Genomic DNA, 17,047 nt, shown 5'->3' with positions numbered 1-17,047 from the left:
CTTATATAGGAAAATTTCAGTTTCTAGTTTAGCTAAAATGCTGTGAAATCTTAACTCAAAAAAGTACCCATACAACCTAGATAAGAGATTGGAGGAAAAATATGTTGATTTATATCCTAAAAGGAAATTTCCATTTCCAAAATTCTCTAATAAAACTTATTCTACTTGTGTATCCTGAAGTAATGAACTCAAGATAACTTAAAATAGAAACTGGAATTCTTCCCATAATGTTGTGCTGGTCAGTAAGACACAATGCTAACAATAATCTTATAAGATATCCTTTTTTATCTGAAACCAGAAGAGACTTTTCTGAAAAATGTTGCTATATAGTACAGAAAATAAGTTCACATACCAGACAATTCTAGAAGAGCTGACAGGAAAAAAAAAATTAAAAGCAACACTGTCAGACATAAGGAAAAAAAAAATCCTATTATTGAACTGAATAGGGTGGATGTGTGGCACTGACAAAACAAGAAATTTTACATGGAAGAAAGTATACAGTAAGTATGACAAGTTCATTATTAAAACTTCAGAAGACATTTTGAAGGAAATAGCTAAATGGAATAGAAGAGGCAGCCATTGAACACAACCCAAAATAGCCAAAAAGAGACTGAAATTTCATCTCATGCTAAAGATTTGAAAACATACTTGAAAAAATAATAACAGTTGCATGCAGCTTTTGTAGAAGTCATAAAACAGATGACTAGAAATATATCCAGAGTAAAAAAAAAAAAAATGTAGTATTGCCTGCTAGGTAGGAAACACCTCCCCCCAACATCTTTCTGGAATGCAGGTTGACCTTCCAAACCTAGTGTTTTGGTAGGTCAGTTGGCTGATGTTCCAAATGTGTAATTTGAATAGCTTTTCCTTTAATACCATTGGCAGTAATTGGAACTCATTTTCTCAGGAAAAGACTACATAGATACTCAGGGAAAATGCTAAACAACAACAACAAAAAAAGAGAAGGATTATAAAAACAAGAGAAAGATAATCTAAACATTCAGTAAACATTAAATCAAGACAGAGAACAAGAATTAAGCTAGACGACAAAGTTTGCGAAAATTAAAAGCAAAAACCACCAATCTTCATTTCCACATATGACAACTATATAAGTTAGATATCTAATAAGAGAATTGCAATTACTCAATTTATGGATAAATTCAATATATTATTGAAACTTGGCAAGCTTTGCATGATTGGAATGTTAAAATACACAATCACAACCTGTCTAGTCAGAACTGTGCTTTTAAACTGAGATTTGAGCTATTCACTTCAACTTCAATAAAAATTCTAAACGAGTTGCATCTTCTTCAATGTTTCCATTATAGGGCAGTGTGAAAATGAAATACCAGACTACATTCTGTCCATGTTTAGCTGCACTTCAGTATTCTGAGACAAAATGTACAAATAACCTTTGTAAATAACATAGGCATACAGTAAAACTAGTAATGAATAATGAAGACAGACCCTATGGTGTGCAACTGACTATGGTTATGTTATTTTTCTGGCTACATTACGTAGTGTTTCATTTCTACAGCTGGGGTGACCAAAACAAAATAGAAGACTAAGCCATGTTTAAAAGACTTGTTCTTTTGAACAATAAGAAAAACTTTAAATTCTACCTACTCAACTACAATATTCTCAGAGAGATACAAAGTTGCAGATATATTGAAGTATGTTCAAAGCAACCGAATCTTTTATTAAGTCATTCCTTCCTTCCGAAACTCTGAAAAACTACAAATTAAATTCCTCTTTCAGCTAAATAATGCTTTTTAAAAATGTCTCTCGCTTATCTTTCTGTCTCTCAGCTTCAATTATTTTTACACCCTTTTTCCCAAAGCCCTTTTCTTTGCCTTGATGCAAATTCTCTGTTCCCTTCCATGCTCCCTGTGGGTTCTTTGCTTATTTCCTGCTACTATTGTTGCCAGACTGTCACATCATTTCCAACACTTCCCAGTAAGGACAGATGTTGTCTGACTACTAAAAAAATTATCAATGAAACATAATACTTGGAAGCAAAATATTTGAGTAGAGAAATACAATTATTAAAGAAAGACCTGGCATTTTTAGAGAAAAATCTAGTTGGAAAGTTGATCAGGTAATGAGATTAAGCATCTTTCAAGGAAACAAAAAGCAGAAATAATGTAACAACATTCCAATGAAAATAATAATATAGGACTTAGATAAAGTTGGAAGGGCACACAATTTGGGCAGATGGCCTGTTCCTGATCCTAAAATAGCTGATGTTCTTTTTAACATTACAGTTTAGATAAGTGGAAAACAACCCCATCTGCCTCACCCTTACGTAGCTATTGTTTGTTATCCATGTTAATGACAATTTCACACTGTGCTCCAAATAGCCACAATGCTTTTGTGAATCACAAAAGTACATCAAATTCAGTGCTGGTGTCTTCACCTATACACATTTTTTACAGACCAGACCGAGATTCTATACATAAAGTCTTTCAGCTTTCATATACTACACTTTACAGGTCAAAGAGTTTAGAGTTTTGTCATTTAGCATGTGAGCACAAGTCAGAGTCCATGAAATGGCTGTTCAGAATAACTTTTGAGGGCAGAATTTGTCCTACATTCTTATTTTTTCACATGAAATTTCTACTCTGTGCTGTTAATGTTTATAATTTCTTTTTGGTTTTGTCCCTAGTGTGAATGTCAGCTAAACTTAAAAACATACAGCTGAACACTTCACAACACCACAGAAAGTGAGTTACAGTCTGACATCTACTAAAGACAGCTAAAACACGCTTTTGACATAATGGTGGAATGATTTCATAAGACACAAAAGCAGATTATGAAAATCATCTATTCCTAAATATCCAACATTTAAATGGAATATAAAGGGGCTAAAAATAATGTCAGAATTATCACTTAATAAAATGCAAAGTGCCCAATGACCATGCCAAATAAAAAAACTCAACTTACAGTTAGTCTCACAATAGCAACAAACATCATTAAATTAGAAATCATCAGCTATGTTTTTCTTTATGTACCAGGTAATAAAAGGATTAAGTTAAATTGTTACTATTAATTATAGTCTCTTAGATTAATCTTTCCTTAACAATTAATATAAAATGGGATGTTAAATTCTTACATAATTTATTTCATAAATGCTCTGAAGGTATTCATGATAAGTGCATGCCCATTTTTAGCAAACTAAGTGCTATACTGAATATTCATGTGTTATATCACATATTCCAAAATACGAAATAATGTTTTCTCCTAAAATACCTGTTTGCACAATTCAAACTAGCAATTCCTAAAATATATTGCACATGCACACCACTATCCCAATTCCATTTATTCTACAGGAATGTAAAAGGATTTTTTTACTCAAGCTAGACTAAACTGCATCCCCAGGACTCCCAGACATTTTGTTTGACAGGTTCACAATAGTACAGACCAATGTCACAACACTTATAAATCTATCATGTCCAATTCAGCATTTCAGGCTGTTGAAGTCCAATTTAAAATTACTTCCTTTTTTACCTTCCAAGAAATTCAACCTCTCTTGTACCCTTCACATTTCATTCCTTCACTCAGCAATCATCTACTGTTTGCTTACACAAAATAACATCAGCAGCAGCCCTCCTTTTTAACTATTTTCTACTTCATTAACACTTCATCTTTTTGTCAGCCTCCTCTATGAAATAGACTTTCAGAGTATCCTACTGCCTACACTACTTCTAGAGTATTCTTCCCTATGACATTTGTCATCATTTTGTAATTATCGATGACATGGGAAAAAATATCCCAAAAAACAACAACAACAAAAAAGCTGAATTGCTCTATGGATTTGAAGGCAAATTGCAAGTGTAGCCAGAGGAAAATCATAACCCTGAAGACTCTGCAGTCTATTCTCCAACCTACTTCAGCAGCCAGCTCTGCTTTAATAGTATTATGTTAACTAAAGCTCCCTTTCTTCCCCTTAGTCTTAGGAAAGCTGAGTGAAATGGAGGATGTCTACTACAGGTAGAGTAATTTGAAGTTATTTGTAGCTTTTGCCATATCTGGATTATTAAAAAAAGAAAACAAATACAATAATCTTATTATTCATCCAGCCTTTCAAAAGCATACAAAAATTTATAAGTATATACCAATAAACACATCACACCAAAGCACATACACCAAGGATTAAACACCTCTGCAATTAACAAAAGGTTTAGAACAAAAGAAATAGAAATATATTGTCAAAGGGTTGTAAATCTTTTCTCTACCACACTGAGAGGTAGACAACTGACCCCCAGTACTTCCTCATATATTAAAAGCATTTAGATGTGTAATTTCCACTGAATTTAACAGATACTAGTCTACAACCTGTTAAGGTAGTTTGGGCATTACAAAGTATGCCCCTGGATGACAAAAGCCTGGCCATACACACCTGTCCACCTAACTGAGAGCCATCAAGAATTTTCATCTACACAGCTCTACTAAAAACAGTATAAATGTAATATACATCATTCATTTAGTTTAAAACATTACATATATTTTTAATTAAGACAAAATGGGAAAATAACAATATTATTTATTTAAAATGCTTAGAATATTTTGTGGAGAGCATCTGTTTTAGGATTAAATAATTCAATATACATCAAAGAAATTCTGGAGAGTGAAGAAAATTAAACAACAGCAAAGAAATTCTCTTTATGTTCAGCTATTATCTAGCTGCAAAAAAAAATAATACGCCATACAATATATTCTAAATTACTGCATTTTAAGATATCACAAACAATATATAGGTTTACCTTGGATTCTTACTCCTCCAGACCTCAAAGGTTTTCAAGAGTCTGCTCCTGCTATTCATCTCTTCCTATAAATTTTCATCCTACAGAATTTCTTTGGCTTCAACTTTTCTTCTTCCTTTTGTCTACTTCATTTGAAATTTTTTTTCAATTATGCTACACATGAAAATTGCCTGTTCTTGTATATCATGCAACATTGTGATCCCACTATCAGCATTTCTTCTCTATCATTCTAGCAAAGAACTCTACTTTTCTCTTGCCAAAATTTATATTCCACCACCCTGGTTGTGTATAAATAATCTAAATGCTTCTTGCTAGAACCCTAACATTAAAATGACAAACTTTATATATAATGTGATGACTTTATGGTTAGTAGAGGTTTACCTTTAACAAGTGCATCAAAACTTTCTCAAAAATATTTTGAAAATTGACAAAATATAAGAAAGAAAAAAAAACTTCAAACAAAAAATGGTAAATTAGAAACCTTCATATGTTGCTAAAAAAATAAAGTGCAGACCATGTAAGTATTACAGTTAAAAGTGAGGAAAAATGAGAAACATTAGATACCCAAAGGGAGATAAGTGAACAGGTAAAACCAATTGCAACATAAGATGGAACAAATACTTTAGAATAAACCAGAAAAAAGTTGTAAAAGTGTGGCCAAAGGGGCCAAAACTGCTAAAAGAACAAGTTTGCAATATGATCAAATCAATAAATAAGAGAAAAAATAAGTTGAATGAACAAAGTACTGCAAGTAGGTTTAAAGACAGTGAAGGAGAAAAATAGGATGAACAAAAGGTATAAGAAAGAAAAGCAAAAAGTGAAGGCACTGTGTCTAACAGCCCATCCTGGAAACATAATTAAATGTAGCAATAGACTAGTCAGTAGTCAAGCAAATTTTAAACAAGAAGAATTATCAGACAGTATTATCAGAAGTTAAGAAAAATTAATAATAAAGACATAAAGAAAGACTCAGGGAAAACAAGTGAGCTCAAAGATACCATGAAAAAAAAAATATATATATAAAAGTTTCAAATTAAGACGAGACTTAACAAAATGGGGAAGAAAAAGAAAACAGCAGCCCTATGTGTGTTTGATTTGGCCAAAAAATATTTAGTACAGAAAAAAGCTGTAAAGATTGACCATTTTTTAAATGCCTTTGTTATTGTTGTTGGTGGTGTTTTATTTTCAAATATATTTCAGATTATTCTGAAACAATGCTAAGGAGCCCAACTATAATTTCCACACCTTATGATCATGTGTCAAAGGAAAATTTACAATACTAATTGTAAAACAAGAGCAAAAATATTTATTAGAAAGTGAAAAAAGTGCTTAAGCAATGACAAAGAGCATTTTGGCTAATATGCAGAAGGCAGTGAGAGGTAGTCTCATTTGGGAGGTTTCATTCAGAAGACAACTAAAAGCTGTGTTGTAAAGCAAAACAGTTTCACAGGGAATTCTCAGAGGGAAGGAGACACTACTGCTTCTAATTAAAGAGAGTGCTCAAGGTCCAGGAGCTGCTTAACAGTATCAATTATAATGCCACTAATAAGCAATTAAGGTTTGTGATTTTTCTAAATATTACCAGAGCCAAAGCAATATCAAATATCTTTTTTAAGAAGCCTCAAAGTTCTTTAATAATAATTAATTCTGAAGGATTAACTACAAAATCCATTTAAAGGCAACAATGAAAGACACTAGAAGGTATTTGAGATTGTTTTAAATTATGTTGAAAGCAAGTGTATTCCAGCAAAAAAAAAAAAACCAATCATTGTTACAGAGAATAAAAGCTTGAAGAAAAATAAAAGGGAAGACTAAGAGCAGGAGGCAAAACAAAGAAAATAAAATCAATTAAATTAAGAGGAGAAAAGAGGGAAGACAAGAATGATCCTGTTTAAAATTGAGTTTAAAAAGTCAAGTTAATATATTAAAGTTACATGCTAAATTAATGACCAATGCAAAAGAGTCAGTCAGAATACAGTAACAGAAACATAGATTTTTAAAAATAATTTTAAGACCCCTTTTAAAACTCTTAGCAAACTAACTGAAAAATCAGTGAAATTGTGGAAGTAAAAGAGACTGAATAAGCCACTAGGTGTCTGTATCTAAAAGAGCTGATCTGCTGAATCTCTGACAATATATTTACAAGTAAAGTTGCCTCCCTGGTGCAATTTGGAGAGATCTGAATTATGAAGTCCATACAGTGAAACCCTTCAAGGGTTTTCTAGCTCAGCTCCAAGTGCATTAGGAATTATTAGTTTGATAGAAAGGCACACTAAAATCACTGCCACGTAGATTGTATACACAAAGCTGCTAAAATACACAGTACTAGCCATGGTAGTCTGGACAACACCACACTCAAGGGGTAGAGGTCAATGATTTGTACTGGTTTGGGACCAGTTGCCAGTGGTGTTCCTCAGGGTTTTACTCTGGGATTTAACTTGCTTATTAATGACTTCAAGCAGGAGACAAAATCCATATCAATCTGACAGTGCTAATTTGGAGAATGCAGTCAATACATTTAACCACTGCTGGTGGCAGCCTAGGGCTGCTGTTTAGAAGAATCTAAAAATGCTGGAAAATTAGGCCAACAGGCCAATGTGAAATTCAGCAAGGATACATTTAAAGTCCTGCACCTAGAGTGGACTAACTCCTGAATGAGTACCAACCTGTCACTGCCCCACTGGATAGCAGCTCTGCTGAAAATTATCTGGGGCTCTTAAGCACAGCTGGCTAACAGGATACTGGGCTGTATTAACATGAAACTAACAGAAGACTGAGGAAAAGAATGTCCCTTCATTCAGCACTTGTTAGACTACGCCTGTAATACTGTGTCTAATTTTGGATCCCTAATTGCCCAGCCCCATATGAGACATTGATCAAGTGTAGCAAGCTTAGCAGGAGGTTCCCAAGATGTCAAGAGCCAGAGCTCTATTCCCAGGAAGAAATTCTGAGGCAGATGGGTTTGTTCAGCCTGGGAAAAAAGAAGGTTTGAGATTAATAAGTGGCAACCTTCCCATATCTAAGAGGTGGCTACTGAGAAGAAAGAATCAGGCTCATTACTGAGGTGCACAGCAGGAAAATGAGTGACAAACACCTAAAATAGAATTTAGGGGGATTGGGATTTAACTAGATACAGGGAAAATAATTAATTATGAGGAGAAAAAGTATTGGGAATAGATTGCAGAGATACAGTACACAAATATAAGCAAAATTATCCAATTCATAATTGACCCAGTTATGAGCATGAGGTAGAATAGTTGACTTATCTTCCAATCTGAATCATTCTGCAGAGGAACTTTATTCCCCAGAGACTATACATGCAATGTAACCTCTTCAGAGAAGCAAAAAAAAAAAAAAAAAATTAGCTGAAATTACTCAAAAGTTTGCACAGGAATATCCTCTCACTGTTTTTTAAAATTATTCCATGAGTTCTTAAGAGATGCTACAATTTCAGTAGGTGTTTAGGCCTCTTAAATGTCCAGATTTTAAAATATATTCCTAATGAAATTCCTAATTCTATTTCCATACGTTTTCAACATGTGGCCATACTTTATTTCAAATATATTTACTTTTTTGAACAAAATCCTTAGGAATTTCTTACATGCCTTTTCTCATGCTCTACCATTTTCATTATGATGCACTTTGACATATCTAAATGGCATGATTTTGCATAAATGGAGAGCACAGACAGTGAAACTGAATATATAAGTTTTTCTTTCTTTTTTTACCAACACAGACATGAGTAACCAGCTATAACTAGCACATATTTTTCTGAAATGCAAAAAAATTTTGAATAAATCCATGAACATGAGAAAAAGATTCAAATTCACAAATTCAAAATATATTCAGAGTTGGATGGGACCCACAAGGATCACCAAGTCCAACTCAAATGAATGTTGCATGCAGGAATTGAACCCATAACTTTACCATTCCTAGTACCATGCTCTAACCAATCAACCTAATCTCTCTTCTAAAAAAGCCTGAAAGTTATGAAACAGAAAATCTTTCCTTGTGTACTGTCAACTATTATGAAATTTCATTTCTTTGGGGTATGGTTTTGTTCCATACCATTATAGAATCCTTTGTGGCTTTGCAACTACATCAGCCAATTCCCTCAGGACTCTGGGATGCATCCCATAAGGTCCTATAGATTTAAGTACATTCAGGTTCTTCAGGTGGACATGGACCTAATCTTTACTTACAAGGAGGGACTTTGCTTCCCCAGTCCCCATCCCACTCCAGAAGCATGGAAAGAGAGGCTGTTATTGAAGACTGAGGCAAAAAAGTTGTTGAGTACCTCAAACTTCTCTTGCTCTGTTATTACCAGTTTATCAGCATTGTTTATCAGGGGGTTTACACCTTCTTGGACCTCACTTTTCTGGTTAACCTACCTGTAGGAACCCTACCAGTTATTCTTTGCATACCTTGTTCAGTTCCAGCTTCTCCTTGGCCTTCCTCATCCCATCCTTGCATGAGCAACCTTCATCTCTGTGCTCTTCTCAGTTTACCTGTCCTTGTTTCCACTGCCTGTGGACTTGCTTCTTTGCCTTTGGTTTGACCAGCAGGTCCCTACTCAGCCATGCCAGGCTTTTGCCTTCCTTGCCTTATTTCATGCTCCTGGGCATTTCTACCTCTTGTGCTCTGTGGAAGACTTTCTTAAAGACCTGCCAGCTCTGATCTGCCCCCTTGTCCCAGAGGTCAGTCTCCCAGGGGATCCTATTGACTATCTTCTTGAAGAGCTGGAAGTTTGCTTTCCTAAAGTTCAGGGGCCTAACTGCACTGTATACCTGATCCATATCCCTTAGGAGTACAAATTAACTACTACATCAATGCATGATCACTGCACTCAGGCTGCCTCCAACCTTCATGTCCCCCTTAGCTTGTCTATGTCGGTGACCATCAGACCCAGGAACACATTCCCTCTGCCAGGGCTGTCTCTTACCTGGCTCAAAAAGTTATGTAGGACACATTGCCTGGACAAGTTCTGTGTTGTCCATCTTTGGAAGCAAATGAGGTGAAGTTGGATAGAGCTTTGGGCAGCCTAATCTAGTGAAACCCTGTCCACAGGGACTGAACTAGGAGACCCCTAAATATCCCTTCTGATTTGAACCATTTTATGATTCCAAGTAAGGAACATATAAGGAAAAGAGGGGCCACTCACATGTAAACCAGTGACTGTTCAGTACATTTGCCTGGCAAAATGTGGTATCCGACCACCACAATCTGTCTTACAAAAGTCATCTCAACTATTTTCTGTGTAAATTTGCTGTCTAATGTGTGTGTGTGCAAAATCTACTACAGAACATCAGGCTGAACTGAAGCCTGTGTTGGATGAGACATTCCAGAAGGAATCCAGGTCTGGGCGACCCGTAGGTCTTATTGCCAATAACTGTAAGACACTGAGACACAATTCTGGGTAGAATAATTTGTATAAAACCCATATGTTGTGAATGAGTCTGAACGTGAGCAGTAACAAATTCTAGCCCTCATCAGCTGGCTATCCATGCTGTTCATGTTTCCGTGCTTATGCTGGTGCATAAACAGAAACTGTTTTCTCTCTGTGTTGTCTGTGTGGTCAGTTAAGTGTGTGTTCTGCATAGTGCGTGCTCCTGCCTGTGCAGGATGTATGCTTAGCCTCAACCACTGGCTGTACCCTGGCAGACAGAACCACAGTAACTTCTCAATTATGGCATCAAGACAGGAGCTTCCCTGAGTCCAATATGCACCACAGTTGGTACTAAAGAAAAAAATCCTGCCAGCAACATGAAGTTTATAGTATCCACCATCTCTAACACAATTTCTAAGGTTATGCTATCAATAAAAGCATTATAAGTAGCAATATCTGAGGTGATGACTGGCTTCATACAACAATCACTATATATGTAAATAAGTGTTTTTCTAGTTTAGAAATAGCTTCTAGATAAAAATATTTCATTAGAGAACTTTTCCAAACTTATTCACATTATTTCCCCTGTACAGTACAAAATAAACTTTCAGCACAACATCACCACCACAGGCAATAAGAATTGATCAGGGGTAGGCTTATTGGATCTGATGTATGCTGACAAACACTTTGACTAGTTTTCTCTAGGACTTCAAACACACTATACCGCTGAAATAATTTGCTTTTTGACCACAGGCAAAAGAACTGCCTATTACTAAAGTGAACAACCTGTACTTCTACTTTTGAGATCATAATAATCATTCAAATTGACAGCACCACCCAGGGTCAAAATGTCCTAAGGAACCAATTCAGGAGATCCACACCTTAATTAGCTTTTTAAAATAGCAGCTATTTTCATTTTACCTTCTAATATTAATATGCTCTTTCATTTGAAACTAATATAAGACATTGACTTCAGTTTGGTGTCCTCCTCTCATAAAAAGCCAATTAGTAAGTTTGTTTGACTACTTTTGCAGCCTACATATACAGCTGATGCCCATGATCTTGACATCCTCTCCTAAAGCACTTGCCAAATTTTAAACAGTTACAGTCTAAACTCTACCTTCATCTCTACTCCTGGTATTTTCTTAGCTTCCCTCAGAATGGAAAATATGAGAGGCAATGACTTAATTATATTTAGAGCATCTGTTTCTTAAAATCTTGAGTCATATAGGTCTCCATTATTCCTTCTTCCTCAAACTAACAAATGAATCATGCTGCAGCAGCAATAATTCCTTCCCTTTGTCAAATTGCTAATGATGGAAGAACTTGTAATATTTAACTCCATGTTTATTCAAAATGGTTGACTTGTGTATTCTCCACACAATCTACTTTTTAATTGCACAATAAAGTATCAGGTGATGAGGAAATCTCTACTCTTTTGCAGATTCAGGTTCTTCCTGGTCTACACTAGTCAGACCAGTAAGTTCAACTTATTTATTGTAATTTCATAGCTCTCAGCAGCCTAATCTAGTTGAAGATGTCCCTGCTCATTGCAGAAGGGTTAAACTAAATGTCCTTTAAATCTCTGTTCAAACTGAAACTCTTCCAAAATTCTTTTTTTTCTTAACTCTATGAAAGCTTCAGACTTTGATATTACAGTCAAAATAATAACTATAAAAAGTATTTATTAAATGTTTCACACTAGGAAATATCAAAGCTTTTAAAAAATTTTCATAGTTCTTAAATTATTTAAACACAGGAAGTCAAATTATTTGGTAATTTTTAAAAATTATTTTTCTATATACTTCACTCTTACATTGATTTCACATTTCAACTGATTTGTAGATACTGTTAAAAGAACCCCTTCCCCAGTTAAGATGGTCCAGTGTCCCTTTCAAACTATTTTCCTAATAAAACAGCCACTTTAATGTGAACTTCATATACAAATCTTAATTGTGTATAGTGCAATGAATGCCCAAGTTTCCAACTCCGTTTCTGTAAAATCAATTGTTCACTGAATGACTGCTCATATCCACTCAGCATGAATTACTGCTTTATAAAGTAGATGGATATTTTTCCCTTGTGTGCAACACAATATAGTGTAACTAGTTAAAAACAGGAGAGATCCATATTTTCTACTGCTTATTCAAATTTTGTGTACTAGATATGTCATTTTTTTAATTGCCTCAAGATGTTACACTGAACAGTTCTCTCAATTTTTATGAGCTACTAGTTAGCTCATATGGGTTTTCTTCCTTTTATTTAAAGGCAAAGGATTGATTCCTGATCATTTCATAGGAGAATGAGTCATTCCCATGCACTCTTCCCTACTTATTACATATGAAAAATTACAGATGCATATTTCCTGTAGCATACATTATTGTTACTTACTATAACCAGTAACTACTACAAACAACAGAAGTTACAACTTTGATTCCCTCATTTCAAACAACAAAATCAACAATGATCAGCATTTAAATTATGCTTATAAGGTTAATATATGTAAGGACACGTTCACACTTTTTAAATCTAGCAACCACTGACTTTAAGACTAGATACTAGAATAAAGTTTAGCACATACTTGGCGCATGTAAGCGCCTATAAACTCAGAAGTGGAGTGCTGTGGTGGCTGCATCATTTGCTCCATCACCTTCTAGTCAGAGTAGAAATCAAGCACCACTATATTCAACATGAAATAGTCAAGTGTTCCAAAGATTCTGAGTACATAAATGCACCAGCAGAGTTATCGATGGAAAACTTTACTATATAAATTTCTTATTCCTAAAGATCAGGAAATGGTAAATTTCACACACACCAAAAAAACTGATGTACTTTGGCTAAAAGTGTCTTATAAACTATATAAAGCTTTGAAAAGCATTTTGGGCAATATACAAGTATTTATTCCACATGCATCACTACATTCAATATTAACACTGAAAAAATAATAGCTCTTAGATTTACCGTCAGTTAAGCTGCCATACAACACCTTTTTTTTTCCCCAAGATATTAATATCATAGCATGTCAGAAGATTTTTCTACAAGCAAGAGACAAAAAGCAGAAAAGGCAAAAATGGCCACATTAGAAATCAAATAACTGTAACTACATTGAAGAATAGAGATTTATTTTTTTTTTAGATTACAGAATCTGGAAAGGTTAGTAACACGACTTACAGTAATAACTGCTTTAATTACTAGCCTCAAATTGATGCTCCAAAAAGCCTTACACACTATACCACCTACAACAATGCTACTAAAATGGAATTAGCCTTTGAAAAGTATTTCACTGAAATTTATCTCCACAAAAGTATGAATTCAGTGGTATCAGTTTAGCTATCAGAATGTAAGCTAAGCAACACAAGCACATTAAAAAATGAAGAAGAAATTTCAGGAAATTTAATGAAATTAAATAGTTGCAGTTTCTTAGTCTCTCTTCTCAAGAAAATCTCTCTCTGTATTCATCATTCTACCTGACTATATGGCAATAATAAATTTAACGAATTCACTTAGGAAGTCTTAGAGTAACTCAGCTTACTACTTCTTTATTCATCTGTTACTAATGAATTTTTACATTCCATTAGTCTGCCAATTCAGCTTGGTTGTTTTTCTGGAGTTCTTCCATCTTCCATGACACTTTCTCATTAAAATAATTTTATATTACATATAAATGTTTTTTTCTTCTTCAATAGTGTCATTCCTAAACAGCACAAACATTATAATAAGTTATTAATTTACATACTGAATTTATATACTAAGTAAAAGATCTCTCAACCTTATTCATTCATCTGCTCTCTCCAGTCTAATCTTAGAATTACTATCCCAGTATATGAGTAACATCTGTACAAAACCAATAGCAATAAGACAATTTTAATAAAGCCTGCCAAATTTCCTTGGGAATAATTAAGGTGTCACTTGATCTTGAGAAAGTCTTACTGTAGCAATGAGTCTGGGTTTTTTCTTAAACAGTGTAAAAATTTAGATCTATTCTGACTCTTCTGCGATAATAAAACCTGCATTATTTATTTTTTCTTCATTTGAACTGTTCTCATAATCTTTGAAATTTCATAATTTTATATATTTGAAATTTTTGTATTTGTATTCATGCAATTTGTGCCGGCCTCCTAGCTGCATCTAGCAAAAGGCCAAATCTTGTTTTTCAGTTCCAATGACAACTGCAGTGATTCAAATAACCTGTTTGTCCTTTTAACAAGGAAGAAGGGAGTAGATTTGGAATATCAAAAGTTTATGAAAAAGAAACATGAAATTATGACAAAAACTTTTCTGCAACCGTAACATGAAATTAGTGCTGTGATCATAAACTAAAGCCATCACTATTGTTCTATTCTGTAACTCCTGGGCACAGCAATTTATAATACAAAATAAGATGCATATTGTCATACACCAGTGTCATGATTAGAGGACTAAATTTTAGAACTTTATTTATATCTCTTGTATTATATAGAACAGCTAAATGAGAAAAGGCATCTGATGAAGGAAATACATCACATGGGAAATTCTTGCGAGAAAATCTGTTTCCATGAAGTATTTTATTACTAAGCAGACTGACAGAAGCAAAAGGTGACCCCAGTTTACAGCAGTCCCATTTTGATTAAACCAAAATATGCAACTAAATTTCAACTCCTTTGGAAATTTTATAGCCCAATTTCCTGCAAACTTTTCATGAATGACCTATTTTCCTTACGGGATTATGTACGGGTAAATTAAACTAAGTATAAACAAATGTTTCTGCATGGAATGAGCTTGATGATTAGCTTACAACAGTACTAATAGATTTTCAAAGTGATGCTAAGTTACTGCCATAATCTAGTCTCACATCCTACAAATCACACAGCTTCTGTCCCTGAGCTCAAATTACTGTTGAACTATAGCATATAGTTCAAACAGTACAGTGTTTTTTAATTAAAAAATAAAATATGGAGAACCTTTTGTTTCAATGTTCTAATGCAGTGTCAAAAGGTCACAATAAAATAGGTATTGTATTTTCAGTTTTACTGATTAATATAAGTTATAAAAAAGAACAACAATGCAAATGACCTCCAAACATCTGCCCCTATCAGTCACTTGAAACTCTGCAAAAGCTCTCATTTAATAAGTTTTTAAAAAAACCTAGAGATCATGCCTTTTGAAAAACAAACTGAGATTTGTATCTAGGAGGGAGATTTAGAAAAAAGATTAACTAAAATTTAATTTAGATTTCAACTGTCTAAAAGTACTACCTCCCCAAATAAACAATTGCTTTCCATTTTGATTTGTATCTAAGACACCACCTAAGATACCACATAAAACATTTAAAGACCTCTTTCTTCCTCTTTAATTTAGTGGTCAGAATCATAGAAAACCTCTATTAGACAGCAGTTTTCTTGAAAGACTGACAAACATAATCAAGGACATTATCAACAGAAATACCCTTGCTTATTTCTGCCAGTCTTTTTTAATCTTTTTTGTCTCATTTTACTTTCAAATGCTCTTTTCATCCAAGACTTCATTAAATTTGAGATTATAAGGGGGTATAAAAATAAAATATAAGAAAAATAAGATAAAGACTTTAGCATAATAAAATTAAGAGATGGTTACTTACTATAAGTAACCCTTATAGTAAGAACTTTTAAATGTATATCTAGAAAGCAAGTGAAAGGAGCTGTTTCTGTACAAAATTACTCAGCTTCATGATTCTGTCAGACAAAATGTTTTCTTCTCTTCCTTTTTCCTATACCTAAACTATTGGTCTGTCTCTTCAGCATTCTACACTCATTTAGCTGTAAGACTAAATTCCCTGCGGGTCCATTAAGTATGTTGCTAGGCAAACAGTCCAGTAGCAACTGTGAAACAGGAGGTTTGGATGGGAGCCAGTTTTATAGGTCACTACACTGTAAACCTTCACATCATTAGATTAGAAACTAGTCTTGCAAACTGCAACCATTACTACTGATATTCTTTCTTTCCTCAGAGAAGGCAGTCATTCATACTACACCTTTTCAATAATGGGTATTTCCAAATCAAAGGCATTGACGAGGATAATATTCTTCCACATACTAGAAGGGTAAATTCTCTACTTATTTAATGTTTTAATGCTATCTTATCCTGTGTTTAGAAATAATAGTCATAGCCATGTTAGAGATGTACAAATACCATGGGAAAAACCTTTACCTTACAAATTCAAAGAGCATATATACATAAAAGAGGGCTTAACCTCAAGGAAGCAGTATTTTTTTTCTTTGTTGTAACAGCTATAAGAAAAACTAGACTATTCACACAAAACTACCCAACCATCATATTATCTGATTTGGAAGGTTCCTTCTCTTTGAATAAAGTACTGTACCTTTGCTGTAATGCAGCATTATCTTGAAAATGAGCATATAAACCCTTCAGTGTGATCTTTACATTAATTCAGTCACAGAACTCTAGCTGAGAATAGCAAACTGCACAGTCCTGCTGATGTGACCACACTGCATTACCCTGTGGAAGACCTGCTGCTCCAGTTAATAAGTTCAGAAATAAATGGAAGTGGAAGGTTCCCTGCCTATGGTGGGGCAGTTGAAACTTGATGATCTCTAACGACCCTTCCCACCTAAACCATTCTATGACTCTGATTCTATGAAATAAATATGACCCCAGAAACAAGAACATTTTCATGTCATTGTTTTTACAGGCTGGAAACACAGCAGTGAAATCAGCGCACAGGAATTGCAAAATGAATGAAGATCCATAAGAAAAATGCATAGCTTGGGCATGAACATGTTTGGGTTTCTTTAGTCAGTAGTTTGATATTGGTGCACTTCTAAGCTGAAGAAAGAAAGTGAAGCAGAGCAAAATAAAAGCATTTCCTCTGGGAATTTTATGTACACAGGGATTGTTTTAAAATATATATTATTGGAAAGAA

General features: G+C 34.2%; 1 protein-coding gene across 9 annotated transcripts in view; it reads right to left on the bottom strand.

Moving 5' to 3' along the window:
* The window catches only part of IMMP2L (inner mitochondrial membrane peptidase subunit 2), a 392,035-nt gene that overhangs the window by 239,322 nt on the left and 135,666 nt on the right, over positions 1–17,047 (bottom strand). The window lies entirely within an intron of this gene.

The sequence above is a fragment of the Passer domesticus genome, chromosome 5 (genome assembly GCF_036417665.1).
Source record: "Passer domesticus isolate bPasDom1 chromosome 5, bPasDom1.hap1, whole genome shotgun sequence".
NCBI lineage: Eukaryota > Metazoa > Chordata > Aves > Passeriformes > Passeridae > Passer > Passer domesticus.
The sequence above is the reverse complement of the archived record's forward strand: the minus strand, read 5'-3'. Positions and strand labels throughout refer to the sequence as shown.